The 15,178-nt window shown below is 34.3% G+C and overlaps 1 pseudogene across 1 annotated transcript; it reads left to right on the top strand.

The window, feature by feature from the left end:
* The first annotated feature begins 591 nt into the window (after window positions 1–591).
* On the top strand, window positions 592–5,176 carry LOC143618342 (histidine--tRNA ligase, chloroplastic/mitochondrial-like; annotated as a pseudogene). Its single transcript, XR_013150990.1, has 12 exons — window positions 592–875; window positions 954–1,049; window positions 1,127–1,215; window positions 1,577–1,700; window positions 2,650–2,655; window positions 3,535–3,627; window positions 3,724–3,798; window positions 3,893–4,010; window positions 4,104–4,246; window positions 4,327–4,461; window positions 4,543–4,706; window positions 4,788–5,176. The product of XR_013150990.1 is annotated as a histidine--tRNA ligase, chloroplastic/mitochondrial-like (transcript).
* The last annotated feature ends 10,002 nt before the right edge of the window (window positions 5,177–15,178 follow it).

Raw genomic sequence — 15,178 nt, 5'->3', positions numbered from 1 at the left:
CTGGTTGTAAAAAAATAAACAAAACAAAACAAAAAAAAACTTCATATGACCGTATAGTTGCCATAGTATCGTATGGAATGTTCCTGGACAACAAGGCTGCGAAAAGCTGACAAATTCTTCAGTCGTATACGATTGTATAAGAGTCATACGATCGTATGGAATCCTCGGGTTTGTGGATAAGTCAAAGGGTATGTGGATAACCGGGGCCTTCTAAAAATGAAACTATAAAATTGACGGAATAGGTCAAATTTTAAGGAGTTAAAAAAGTGTATACTTATATTAATGTGTTAATGTGTTGTCTATATATTTGTTCATATATAATTATATATAAAATAAATTAAAAATATTCGAGTCGAGCTGAACCGAACTGAGCATATCTTTGCTCGTTGGTTGGCTCGTTTACAAACCGAACTGAGCCGAGCGGTTCATTTACAATCAAACAAAAAAACAAACGAGCATTTTCCAAGCAAACGACAGGCGAGTTTGAGCAATGAGCGGTTTGTACATGCTAGTGTATATTGAGGTGAGCCCATGGGTGAATAATAACATATCAGAAACTTAACAGCAGTTGATTCATGCTAGTGTATATCAATGGCTGGTGCAGCCCCGTCTCTGCTTATCCTCCATCCCCGGTTCACCCGACTCGCCACCACTCTCCGCCCATTCACCTTAATCCACCACCATAGTCAACGCTACTTCTCTTCAACCACCATTCCTGACTGTTTCAATGTCCCTCGTGCCGGACGAACCAATTCAGCGCCTCACCGCCCTTCGATTACGCCCAAAAGATAGACGTCAATCCTCCCAAAGGCACTCGTGATTTCCCGCCCGAAGAAATGCGACTCCGCAATTGGCTTTTTAACCATTTCAGAGAGGTTAGGGTTTACAATCAATAATAATGTTATTATTATACGGAAGTTTATTACTTTATAACTTAGTTTGTTAAATGTTAGGTTTCGGAATTGTTTGGATTTGAAGAGGTGGATTATCCGGTGTTGGAATCAGAAGCTCTGTTTATCCGAAAAGCCGGAGAGGAAATAAGAGACCAGGTACTTTAATAATATTTTCAGGTTTAGTAGAATCACAATTACTACCAGTTGAAAACAGATTTTTGTTCGACTTACAGCTTTATTGTTTTGAGGATAAAGGAAATCGGCGAGTGGCATTGAGGCCTGAGCTTACGCCTTCTCTAGCTAGACTTGTCATACAGAAAGGGTACTCTCCAATGCATCCCTCTAGTTATTTATTTGATATATTTTGATTTTGTGATTGACCCGTTCCATACTAGAAATAATAATAATAATAATAATAATAATAATAATAATAATAATAATAATAATAATAATAATAGCAGGAAATCCTTTGATAACACGGATTCCTATTTCTCAGTGATATTCCATGATAAAATTCTTTTTTTTATAGCTTTGAATTATATATGACAAGAATAATAATTTCAACTTCGAATTGACGTAACATGAAACCTATTAGTCCGAAAGCTCCGCAGAGAGCAACAAAAGTCCATAGACCGTCTAATTGACACCAACGAGTAATGATGTCACTATTTGTTCAATTACAGAAAATCTGTACCGCTTCCGATAAAATGGTTTGCGGTTGGACAATGTTGGCGTTATGAGAGGATGACTAGGGGGCGGAGGCGTGAACACTACCAATGGAACATGGATATTAGTGGTGTGCCTGATGTAATGTTGTTTCTACTCCATTTTTCATGTTCATGTTTCTTCTTGCTCTAGATATATCTTGTTACTTGCGTTATTAACTTTTGATGTTTCTGTGAACTATCTGTGCTTATTTTGGATAGAGGGAGGGTGGGGGTTATGGTTCTTGTCTTCTGAAATTGATTTAAATGAGGGATATTTTCAATACAGAAAGGTTTTCATCATTGGTTGGTAAATTGCTGAAAACAAGTTGCATGATTGTTAAGCCTGGCAAAATGGGTGGCTTGGGTGACGGGTCAGAATGGGTTCGAGTCAAAACAGGTTGTTCTAAAACGAGTATTCAACTGTTAATTCGGGTCGGGGCAAAACAGGTTATGCACAAAACGAGTTTGGTTCAAAATGGGCCCAAAAAAAATATTAATTTGGTCCGGGTGAAAATGATGTCTGACTGACCAAACTCGACTCTGCATGATATGAGTTGTTTTAGGAAAAAATTAAATATATCAAAACGGGGTTCACCTGACGTATAATTTTATGGCGGCTAGTGGTGACCGGTAGAGGCGCAGGGCCTCTACACAGTTCAAGAACCGGACTGCTAGTGAATTTCTTTGCAGATAGAAAGCAAACTGAGTACCACCATAGGCGGTTTGTCCAACTCTCGACCCCATATTCTCTCACCCAGGGTTCTGATTTCAAATTGCAAAATTTTTTCAATATTCATGAGTTTGCTCGATTCTGTTTTATTTATAAAGATGCGTGGATTATGGATTTCATGCTTTTAATTAGACGTTTGATTTTAATTCTGTTTGTTAGCTTCATTTTTCCAAGATTTGACCCTCCTATAAATGAGGGTTTGATGGTTTGTTTTGTTCATTCAGAAATTTATCAATTTTCTCTCAGAGAGTGCCCTCTTCTTTTTTTGTGTGTTTGTGCTTCTGCTCTATGTCAATATATTAAAATTTAAAATGTAAAGATTACTGTGCAAGATTGTAGTTCAGTTTTTATAGAAGAAGCAGAAGGCATAAAACTAGGCTGTTGGGTCAAGTCACGGGTCAAAATGGGTTCGGGTTATAACGGGTCAATTTAAATGATGTCCAGCTTTGGTTTGGGTCAAAATGGATTCTGGCCAAAATTGATTCAGGTCAAAACGGGTTGTAACAAAATAGGGTAGGGTCAAAACGGGCTCTAACTTCTAACAAAATAAGTTTGGGTCAAAACGCGTTCTGACCATAATGGGCTGGCTTGCTCAATTTGTATATATATCAATAAGATTCGCTGCAGCATAAAAATCAAATTCATTCACACATTTAACCAAGTCAAAGCACAAAAGACGAATGAATGCCGCAAGAGTAGATGGGGCAAAAAAGAGTGACGAGATTAAGGTTATGATCCAGTGAAGAAAGAGAGACCGAGGTGAAAACTCTGAAGTCTGAACCAATGCTTCAGAAAGTAGAAACCCATTTTGACCCTTAAGCTATTTTTTCCCCACACATCGTGACCCATTGAAATTTTATTTTAGTGAAATTCTGCCCATGTCAACCCATTGATAAAATATTTAATGCCCAAAATAACCCAATAGGCTAAAATAATAACCCATGTTAACCCAAAACTAGGCCTGCGGGGTTGTTTTGCCAGTTTGACATAAAACTGGAACTGCTAGTAGCTATAGAAATCATGAGGGGGTAGCTGTTGCTTTTGCCTTGTTGTTCACTTATATTGTTCTCATATACTCAAGTTTTGAGGCTTTTCTAGTAGGATATCTTATTCTTTTTCTCATTTAATAGTATTGTTAAATGCTCTTACTTATCGTTTGCTCTTCATTTTAAATTAGCTTCAACTGTTTTGTTGTTTTTGATAGGGAGAAGCTGAGCTAATCTCATCTATTGTTACATTTTTCAAGCGAATTGGGATAACTGCTAAAGATGTTGGCTTCAAGATATCTAGCAGAAAGGTGCCAAATAGTCTTCACTTTTCACAATACTTTAACGTCTCAAATGTGCTGAATTTTTTACATTTTTAAATACCTGTTTTGTTTATTTGGCTACAGGTTTTACAGGAAATGCTAAGTTTGTACTCTGTACCAGAAGCTTCGTTTGCCAAAGCTTGCATCATCATAGATAAGGTCAGTGATTGCATGTGTCAAAACTTAAATGCAAATTAGATTCAGTTTTTATGTTCTTGTTTTTAAATGATTTATAAACTTATTTGGAAAAAAGTTGGGGAAAATACCCATGGAGGAGATCAATAAAGAGCTGAAGTTGGTTGATTTATCAGATAATGCTATAGAAGATCTACTGCAAGTTCTTACCATGAAGTCTTTAACAGAGTTGGAAGGTATTGTTCTTGCTAATTAACTGGCAAGAAAGAAGTTACATCTTTGTGGGGACTTAAATAACCATAATGTGTCTGTGTTTCTATTATTTACAGCGAAACTTGGAGATGCAGGGGAAGTGGTTCGAGAACTGAAACAACTATTTTCACTTGCGGAGAAGTTTGGTTATTCAGAATGGATTCAGTTTGATGCTTCTGTTGTTCGGGGTCTAGCTTATTATACTGGAATTGTATTTGAGGTAAAATTTCTTCACTTTTATTGATTCTAAAGTAAATAAATAAATAAATATTTGGTCACTTATTTTCTTCTTATGTTTAGGGATTTGACAGAGAAGGTAAGCTGCGAGCCATTTGTGGTGGTGGTGGTGGACGTTACGATCGTTTACTTTCTACTTTCGGCGGTGATGACACTCCCGCATGTGGTTTTGGATTTGGCGATGCTGTCATTATTGAGGCCTGTTAAACATTTTTTTAACTCTCTAAATGTATAAAAAGCTTTTCTTTAATCTCAAGATATTGTATAAAATATATGTAGCTGCTCAAGGAGAGACAACTTTTACCGGAAGTACCATTTGAAGTGGAGAATATTGTTTGTTCACTGGATCCTGATCTTCAAGGTGCAGCTGCAACTGTTGCTACAATTCTTAGAGGAAAGGGCCAGTGTGTTGATTTGGTTTTGGAAAACAAACCACTTAAATGGTAAGTGCGTTTGTTGTATATTTGGCTTTGCTTTGGTGGTATATTTTTTTGTATATATATTGACATTTCTTTGTGTGATAGGGTGTTCAAGCGTGCAGCGCGAATAAATGCACAAAGATTGATTCTTGTAGGAAGGTCTGAATGGGAAAGAGGTATGGTTAATGTTAAGGTTCTCTCAACTGGGGAGCAAAAAGAGGTTAATCTTGATGAGTTACAGTAATCAGTCACATGGAGGTAATTTCATAGGTAGCCTTTTAGCCAATACATAGTGTTTTTTGATCATCTTTAGCTCTTGATTACACTCGCCTTTATCAAATTCTAATGTATCAGTTCATTCTTTTGTAATGTAAACCCCGGTAACATAATTATACATGATACACTTGGTTGAGGCAAATTTAAGCAATGGCTGCTATTGCATGTTTTCCTTTGAAGTAAAATCAATGCAGGTCAATTTGTATATCTATATTATTTAAGAAGAATTGAAATAATCATCTGTGATTTAAATTTTCTATATAAAAAACTCTTGACAGTATTGATTGTATATATCATCAAGTTGAAGATACTAAGATCATGGCCAATAAGTCGTTTTTGGGTGGCTGCTCGAGCTGCCCGACCCTATTGGGGCATTCTTTTACCGTAGCTGGTTTTAGCAATATCTTTGGGGGTTAACGACATCAAGCGGGTTGTGGTGGGGCCGGGTGGGTTGGGAACATATCTGGTCTTTTAAGGAATAAGTTCCTATGCAACATCCGATTTGGTTGAACATATCTAGTCTTTTGTAGACCATTGTCACCACTTGATGAATGGTAGCCGCCACACCTTAAGCAACTACCAAAGCAAAACATCGTGACAGGCGAAAACACAATCAAATGGCTCAACAACATTGAGTTCATTAAAAGGCTTACCATATAATTCTAGCAAAGTCAGCTGTTTCAAGAGCAAGGTCTAGATTACAATCCTTCAAAATTGATAACAAAAAAATACCTTTAATCAATCTCCTAACCTAGTTTAAACACAAAGTATGTTATCATAGAAAATTAGAAATTACAACTCAAAAAGGAAACTAATAAAGTTATTTATACCAAATAACCACCAAATTATTTACCACTTGTTTTCGGTCTTGGTTGTTCGGGATGCTCATGCATCATATAGTACACCTTTTTACCTAAAGTCACATTTTTAACCTGATATCGAGATGACCCTTAAACCCCCATCCGCTATGCTTATTAGTGAGTGTATAACTACTTACAAATATGTGAAATAGTTAAGTTTAATTCGTTTTCGAAACAATAAATAAAAGACAAAACAACAGATTACCTTATCCTTTATTACATTATATTGTTAGGGATAGTTCCAAATGATATAGATATAATTGATACATAAAGTAGAATATGAAGATATATCTTGGGCAAGAAACATGGGATCCGAATAGCCCACACTCATGATTCATATCATACAAACAAACACACAGGAGGATAAAACAAAAAAACTAAAAGCAAGAGGGTCAAAAATGCAAAATACAAACAAGCTCATGTGGCGTGGGCGTAGGAAACACGGTACGCTTCGTCCTTTTCACTGTAGCATAATATATATCTTCACCAATGGTCCTTACATATATCACGATTGCCAATATCAGCCTAAACTTAGACTTGGGCTTTAAGAGAGACCATTGGCCATCCTTTATTGACTACCGATCTTTCTAGTTTTGGAATACTATCAATATAACAAAAATATGCAAATTGATGAATATGTTGAGATGCTGATCACAAATGAAACCGACCATATGTTATTTATTCTATACAACTTCAATCGTAGATTCTTAGGACACGTGATTCATATTTGATTATACCATAAAAGATACAATCTTTACTTTAATGGAAAACATAGATTATAATAGATTTGTCTATTTGTAAAATTTACAATGTTGATCACAACGCTTAGTACCATTGTGTGTTAATAAGACCCGTTTTACCATGGATAGGAATAGCTTATATATATTGACCGATATCACATGACACCAGTAAAAAAGAAATATTATGTATAATTGTGTGCAACATTTGAGTGACCCCATATGTTTATGGATGATAAAACGACAGCTTAAACAAACAAGTGAGAGGATTTGAAGTTGCACCTAGCAAGCGTTAGGTGCAAGTAATATGACCGAAAACACCTTTCACCAAATATATACCAACTACCAACTTTTCCCACTAACTACTATATTCCCTTAACTTTCACTTAATTGTTTCAAAACAATTTACAACAATTTTATCGGGATAAAAAAACAATAAGTTGTTCACTAGCAACAGAAATGAAAGTTATAAGTAGTATTGTTCACATTTCCAATGTGGAATACCATTTGCCAATGGATATATAGTTTGACTTATTAAAAGTCTAATTTGGCTTAGTCAACTTTTTTAGAATGACTAACTTACTGTTCGCTAACTCATTAATCATATTCCTAAATCTACTACTATTGTTTGTCATGAGGTCAGAACCCTCAACCTTAGGAGGGGACATATTTTTGTACCATATAGTCTACAAGTCGGTCTTTGCTTAATAAGCTAGTTGTTGGCATAAATATCATGGTTAAATGGTTAAAATGGGTATAAAAATATAAAATTGAGTTGATAATTTTCCTGAAAACAGTCTATTATTTGAAATAGATATGCATGGTTTGGTATATATTTCATCTTCTCACACCCTACCAATAATTTTGTACACGTGATCGTATTTTTTTCCCCTAGGATCAACATAATACAAGATTATATCCACGTGGAAAGTATAGGTTGTCAACCCTAGGGTTTAAATTGGTTGGAAGAGGAGCCGATGGGGTTATTCCCACGTGGACACCATCTGCGGTCACGTGGATATTAACTAGATGGTGAGTAGTACAGTCACGTGATTTGCTTTTGTGGTCCCATTGTCTAAATATATATGCTTTTCCCAAGTGTTAATAGTTTCTCTATTTCATATACGTACAATATTACATGCTATTTTAGTGAACCATATATTACGCCAATGCATCGGTACCTAAAACAATAAACTAGTATATTTCTTATTACTTAAGCACGAAGTCATAAGATATATAAGATCATACACTCCTCTTTTTTTTAAACTTTATTAAAAACGTCCAAAAAGGCCAAACGAGACAAAGACAATTACAACATAACTACATAAGGTTGAAGTTACACCAATCTAATCAGGAAACTGAATTAGATTTACTCACTGTTTGGTATAAGGTAATAGAATGAATAATGTAATAGAATTAACAGAGGAATAAAATGAATCATTACTATTCTAATGTCTTATTTGGTTACCACATATGAATGAAATGAAAAATCATTTATTATTATTTTTTTATTGAATAGTAAATTATTCAATCATAATATTTTTGTGTAAATTAATTAAAACGGTAATAAGATTATGTGATATAGTAATAAAAATATAATAACAAATATAATTTAATAATATTTATACTATAACAAAATAATAAGGATGACGATAAAATTACAATAATAATAGTATGAGTAGTAGTAGTAATAATAATTATTATTAATATTAATAATAATAATTATTATTATTATTATTATTATTATTATTATTGATCATTTTTCATTCTATTTCTATAAGGAATGAAAGAAAAACCATCTTTTACTAAGAAATAAAAAATGTTATATATAGAAGGAATTTGCATTCCTTAAAAATGATTGATTCAATTGATTAATGACAACCAAACATGTTTTATTTCATTCCCTTGGAATGATCCATTTCATTCCGTCTATCATTACTTTATACCAAACACTACCTTAGGGTGTTGTGTTTGGGATTTCTTAATTTCCTCTTCTTATGACTCATGAATGATGGATAAGTCATTTTTATGTTTATATGGTGTTTGAGAACCAACAAGTCAATTTAACTTTCTCCTTATCCATAATGTTAAAAAATGGGTTTTGAATAAGTTGGGATATAGTAACTTATCTTCTTATAGGTTTAGAATACTCATCCCATCCAACCGCTTTTTAAAAACAACTTATTCACTTATACAAAAGTGTTCTTTGTGATCATTTTATATCAATAAGTTAAACCAAACACTTATTAAAAAATAACTTATTGACTTATGTTAATAAGTTTGGATCACAAAAAAAGTTCTTTTCTATTTATCACAAAAAAAGGCTTTTTCAACTTAAATAAGGAATTCCAAACACACCCTTAGTTGCATTTGAGAACCAAAGAAAGCTTAAAGCCTTGATGTCCTTTTGAACTTTCCTTGGTTTTGCATCTGCATATACAGCTAGCAAAAGTTAACAATTTATTATGATTAACAATCTAATCTAATAATGAATATATTATTCATTTAGCCTCGTCATGTATAGGTTGAGGTTTTCGGTCAATAATTTATTGAATCTACTTAATCATATATATTAAAAAAACGCAAATTTTAATGAATCATTTTCTTCTGACAACGTCTAATAATATTTTTTCGATTAAGATAGAATCGTATATAATGCTTTACTTAATAATGCAATGATATTATTGTATTTAATTAAGAATTGACGTTTTAATAGATGGTGGTCAATTCATGATAATAGTTCTTTAACTAATTAATTTGGATAATGGATTATCTTATGGATATGATGTTATAGCTGGCACGAAAATATATAAAATTTATTTGTAATTTATAAATGATGGAATTTAACAAATTAAAAAACTCATTAGCTTATTAGTCTAGTGACAAAAATGTATGATCTTTTGGTTTTGTTGTTGAAAATTGAGTAACTCCATTTCGAAAGAGAAATATCACCCAAGTTAAAGTTTAGCAAAGCTGTTAAGCCGTTAAGGAGATCATGAAGGATAAGATTAACTCCTTGGCCATCGTGTGGAATAAACAAATTAATATTACATATATGCGTGTGCTATTAACATTATTAAAATGAAATTTCGTTTATGGGAAATTCAATTTAAGGTTTTCCGTGTCAATTTTGAATATAAAACTTCTCGTGTTGTCAACTAGATTCAGACCATTTTTGCGTTGCAATTTACTATTCTTATTATTAAAACACCATTCATAACTCGTATGATATCAATTATATTGAACTCAGCCGTGATATTTGTAATTTCTCTTCATCTAATACAAAATTATATATATTTTTTCTTAAAATAAACAAGCTACTTCTGATATTTTGAAAAAAGAGAAAAAAAAATTAGAAGCAGTCCATTAATTATAATTGTAGTTTCCATAACCTTAAACTTTGATGTTCAAATATTTATTCCTACCCAAAATGAAAAGCAAGAAATTAATTTATGTCACGGATAAATGAATCTACAATATGATGTTCTTTAATTATTATATAGATATCTATGAGTTACGTAACTTTTAATTATTAAAAAAAACTCTTTCTTCTTTTTAAGTATACGTAACTTTTAATTTAAAGTAGTAAATCAAAAAGTATTTATTATAGGTTACATATGTTGATTTAAGCTAAAATAGACAGATAGTTGTAGTTCCAGTCGTTGGTACAAGCTTTTATACATTAAGTACACATGATAACAGAAAAGGAATATTATCACCAAGACACCGACTCTTGGATTCGTTTGCTAGCTGCAATTCCTGAACTGTTATATATATATATATACATACCTGCACATGTATATTTGTATGTGTTTGTGTGGTGTTTTTTTCTCTCAAGATGTGTTGTTGAGTTTTTATCTGCATTTGCACCTGCACCTTACTAATTTCCACTGCCTAAGTGTTTCTTGGGATTGAGACATAGTGAGGTGCAGGTGTATCTGCAGACAAAATGCCATCTTCATGAATTCTGCATGCTGTCTTTCTCACACACACACACACACACACACATATATATATACTTGTTACTTATATATACATATGTACCGTGAAGAAGAAATAGGTGGCCGTGGGCGTCATGCAAAGGTTTAACCTTTTTTAACTCTTCTGATGAGATCATTTCAAGTAATAATAATTAATAAAGCTCATGATTTATGAAAATTTTGTGAGATGAGTTGTTTGTCAATAAAAACATATATATTTGATGATTTATAGATTGTGAATATAAAAAATATTTAAGGATCGAATTTAGCGTAAATAATGGAGGGTTGGGTTTCTCGACCATGACCAAGTCGACGATATGAAACACGAAACCAAATTACTAACTGAAAATTTAACTAACTAGTTTATTGTTTAGTTCTTATTATTGCAGCCGAAACTCAATTAGCTGGTGCCTGGTAGTTCACCTTCATTCCTTCAAGCATATATGCTAATTTGCATTGAATATTTCAGATTTTATGATCAGTTATAATGAGACGACGAGTTATCATGAATCATTGTAGCAACGGGAAAAAACTAAGTCCACGTCGGTCATTTATCTAATAAACGCTTCCTTCCAGAAGTCATGACTCCCCGACAATAAAACGTTGTTGCATCATATGCTACGGCTACCATTTCAGGTTAGTCATAACTCCCGAATATAATATATACGTATGCTAGTAGGTATTGTTGATTTCGTATAGCTTAGATATCTTTTTGAACTGTTTAGAGTTCAGTTTTATATTAGAGAATCTCGTGTGTAACAAAGTTAGTAATCGGATAAGATAGAAAGTGTTCATTCAAACAACGAGAAATTTCTTCTATAATAATTCAATAATTGAAACTAATAATCACACAGTTAGGGTGAAGCGTCGTAGCGTTATAAACAATTGTAGCAATCGTGGTGACAATTACATTTAGTATCAGAAATTACATTTGGCAGTAAACTCATTATCTACCGAAGTTCTAAGATCCTACCGAATTACAAGATTCTAGCCCGGTGTATAGCAAACTCAGTAGCTATTACAGTGTTCTTTGCTACCGACCTTCAACATGTAACCAAGTCGCTACCGAGCAGTAGCAACTTGCTACTTATTTCTAATAACTTTTGAAGATCTTTCCTTTGAAGCATTTCTCATGTATGGACTATGCAGATCCGATGCGTTATGAAAGACCATTATGGCAAAACAAAAGTTTTTAACGATGATAACATCAAGATCACGTACATGACTTAACAAGCCCTAGAAACAAACATGTACCCCAAACCACCTTAGTATATCAATGTTATTAAATTTCCCCAAACTTGTATAACTAGCATAGTTACTTTTGATCAATAATGGCATCAGCGTTCAATGTATATTTCACGAACCCGTTAATTGATTCATATTAGTATGAACGTAACTAATAACGTAACAAGATCATATTGTTAATTATAGTTAGTAGGGAAGGTTAACGTACAAATGAAATTAACGTACTAACGTGAGAATCAAGTAGAGTAATTATCATAGAGTAATTACATAATTACTCTCTGATAATTACTCTACTTGATTCTCACGTTTAACACATTAATTTCATTTGTATTTGATCCAAACCCATAGTTAGTAATAGGTAATCCGTTTGGTCATGTAACTTTTTTTCTGGTTAGGAGAAATATTGTATTTATCTTACGTATTTCACAATGCGGTGGTTATAACGAAACAACATCCATATGATTGTCAAGACTGGTTGAACATTTGTGTTTCGATATCCATTCACTGCTTAACTCTTTGCCAAACAATGGGTTATGGTTTTTAATTAACTATTCTACGTTTAGCTGCAAGTTTTAGTAATGATTGTCTTTTAATCCATAACTAAATGGTCACATTCGATGCCGCGTTTTTTTCTAATGAAGTTCAGGAATCAACTGGTGAGTAGTGGACATGTCAATTAAACGAAGATCATCGTTATATAATGAAGGTAAGTAATAAAAATATGTTAGACATGGAAGTGCTAATTAGCGATGGGATTTTATTACCGTGTTGTAAATTGAGAATTTTGTTCTTTGCCCAGTCGGTATATTGCGAATCCAACTGTGACGAATAAAAGTTTGAAGGCGACACAAAATGTGGTGTATGAATCTTGCTACAATTGTCAACAGTTCGGGCACTTTGCTAGGGAATGTAGGAATGAGAGAGTTGAACGGGGACAAGTTAGGCCTAACCAACACTCTGGAATTAACCGCGAGATCAATGCCATGTTAACTAGAGAGGCAGGAGAATACAACTGGAACCAACACTCAAGTGGTTTGGGTGAACAAGCACACATGGCTGAGACTGAAGCTGTAGAAGTTGAGAAGGTTGATGGAGAGAAGAAAGCAAATGAAGAAGAAACTGCTTTCATGGCGAACGATCAGGATGGTAGATCCAAGGTATGTCCCAAAATTATTTGTGCTAATTGTGAAAATTTGACTGAGCAACTAACCAATATAACTGATCAGTATGTCAAATTAGATGCTGAGTTTAAAACTGTTAAAGAAGATCACCATTTCATTAAAGCAAGAGAAAACAGTTATAAAGTTAAGATAAAGGCTTGTGAAAAAGACATTAAGAGTCTTAAAACTAAACTTGCTGAGAAAATAGAAATTATTGATCTTAGTTATGAGGTTTTGGAAGAAAAGACAAAATTGATTGCTGATAGAGATAAACAGATTGCTGACCACCAGGTAAAGGTGGTGGAACTGAACCGCAAACTTGAGCAGTTCAGAAACTCCTCGGCTATCCTTGATCACCTTGTGAGTGATCCAAGTACCTCTGCAAAGAGGGCAGGAATCGGATACCACGAGGTTCCACCACCCTTTAACCATAATTACACTTATAATCCAAGTGTTCAGAAATCTGTTGATTTTGAGATTGCTCAGTCAACCCCAATTAGAATTACTAGTGTCAAACCAAGTGTTAGCTGTGGCGAAACAAGTTCGCCTGTTTCTAGTGTGAATATTTCTGTATCAAGTCCAGTCTCATCAGATTCGGATATGTTGTCCGAATCTGGTCAGACAAAAGAAAAGGTAGAATTACCCACCAGTGGAGATAATGATAAAGTTTCTAAAAAGAGTTCTCCACTCAATCCGTACGTCCCACCTTATGTGAGACGAACGGCTGGTAATACTACCTCTACATCCAAACCAACATTTGACAAGAAAATGGAGAATAGATGTTGCTTTAGATGTAACAGGTTAGGACATCTTGTTGCAGATTGTCCTTTGAAACCGAGATTTAGAGATGTGAAGCCAAATAAAAATGAGAATAAGCGTCATTTTATTCCAGCTAAAAATGAAAACTTTAAAAATTGCCAAAATGTAACGAATTCAAGTTTTCATAAAAACCAACCTCATTTTTACAACCAAACCACAAGAAATAACACTTTCTATTCTCAAAGGTTTGGAAGGCATTACACTCAATCTGCAGGGAGATTCCCTAACAGGACGTACAGAAATTATCCTGACGCTAACTTAAGAAAGCCAGGGTACGGGATGTATCGATCCAAGACCAACTGGTCTTGGGTCCCAAGATTCTAACTCATTGTTTTATTGTGCAGGAACAGTTGAACAGGGCTGCCAACAATCTTTGGATTGTAGATAGCGGCTGTTCCCGGCACATGACTGGCAACAAACACTTGTTGCAAGATTTAAAACCTGTTCAGGGAGCTAGAGTTAGTTTTGCTGGTGAAAGTGGAGGACGAATAACTGGAAGAGGAACAGTGTCAAATGGGAGGATGACACTAGAGAATGTGAATTTTGTGGAGGAGTTAAAGCACAATCTGCTAAGCGTGTCGCAGATTTGTGATAAAGATTATACTGTCCATTTCACGAAAGATGAAGCGATTGTGTTAAAGCCTGGTTTTCAAATACCCGAAGAATGGATTGTGATGAAAGCTCCACGTGAGACAAACACTTATGTGATGGATATGAGGTCAACTGTAATGTTAACTGGAGAATCATGTTTACTGACAAAAGCTAGCGAATCTGAATCGGAGCTATGGCACAGGAGGATGGGACATATTCATCTTCGGAAGATGAACTACCTTGTCAAAAATGGGCTTGTGATTGGTGTTCCTTTAAAAAATTTCAACTTTGAAGATAAATGTATTGCATGCAAGAAAGGAAAACAACATAAGAAAAGCCATCTCACCAAGAAGATTAATTCAATAGGTGGTACTCTAGAGTTACTTCATATGGATCTCTTCGGTCCAGTGAATGTACAAAGTCTTGGCGGTACTTCCTACTGCTTGGTGATAACTGATGATTACTCGCGATACTCGTGGGTATACTTTCTGAAAACTAAAGATGAGACTGCTCAGATGGTAAAGAATCTAATTACAAAAGTTGAGAATATCATGAGCAAATCAGTTAAGTACATCAGAAGTGACAATGGGACGGAGTTCAAAAATTTTGAAATGGAAATCTTCTGTCTTCAGAAGGGCATTGAGCATCAATTCAGCGCTCCGTATACTCCACAACAGAATGGAGTAGCTGAAAGGAAGAACCGAACGTTGATAGAAGGAGCCAGAACTATGCTGGCTGACTCAAAACTTCCTGTGATGTTCTGGGCTGAAGCGGTGGCTACTGCCTGCTATGTTCTGAATCGGGTGTTAACGGTTAAGAAGCTTGGAA

The sequence above is a fragment of the Bidens hawaiensis genome, unplaced genomic scaffold, assembly GCF_021521415.1.
Source record: "Bidens hawaiensis isolate Kalapana, Puna unplaced genomic scaffold, B.hawaiensis_p1.1 tig00002338_1, whole genome shotgun sequence".
NCBI classification, from domain to species: Eukaryota; Viridiplantae; Streptophyta; class Magnoliopsida; order Asterales; family Asteraceae; genus Bidens; species Bidens hawaiensis.
The sequence above is the reverse complement of the archived record's forward strand: the minus strand, read 5'-3'. Positions and strand labels throughout refer to the sequence as shown.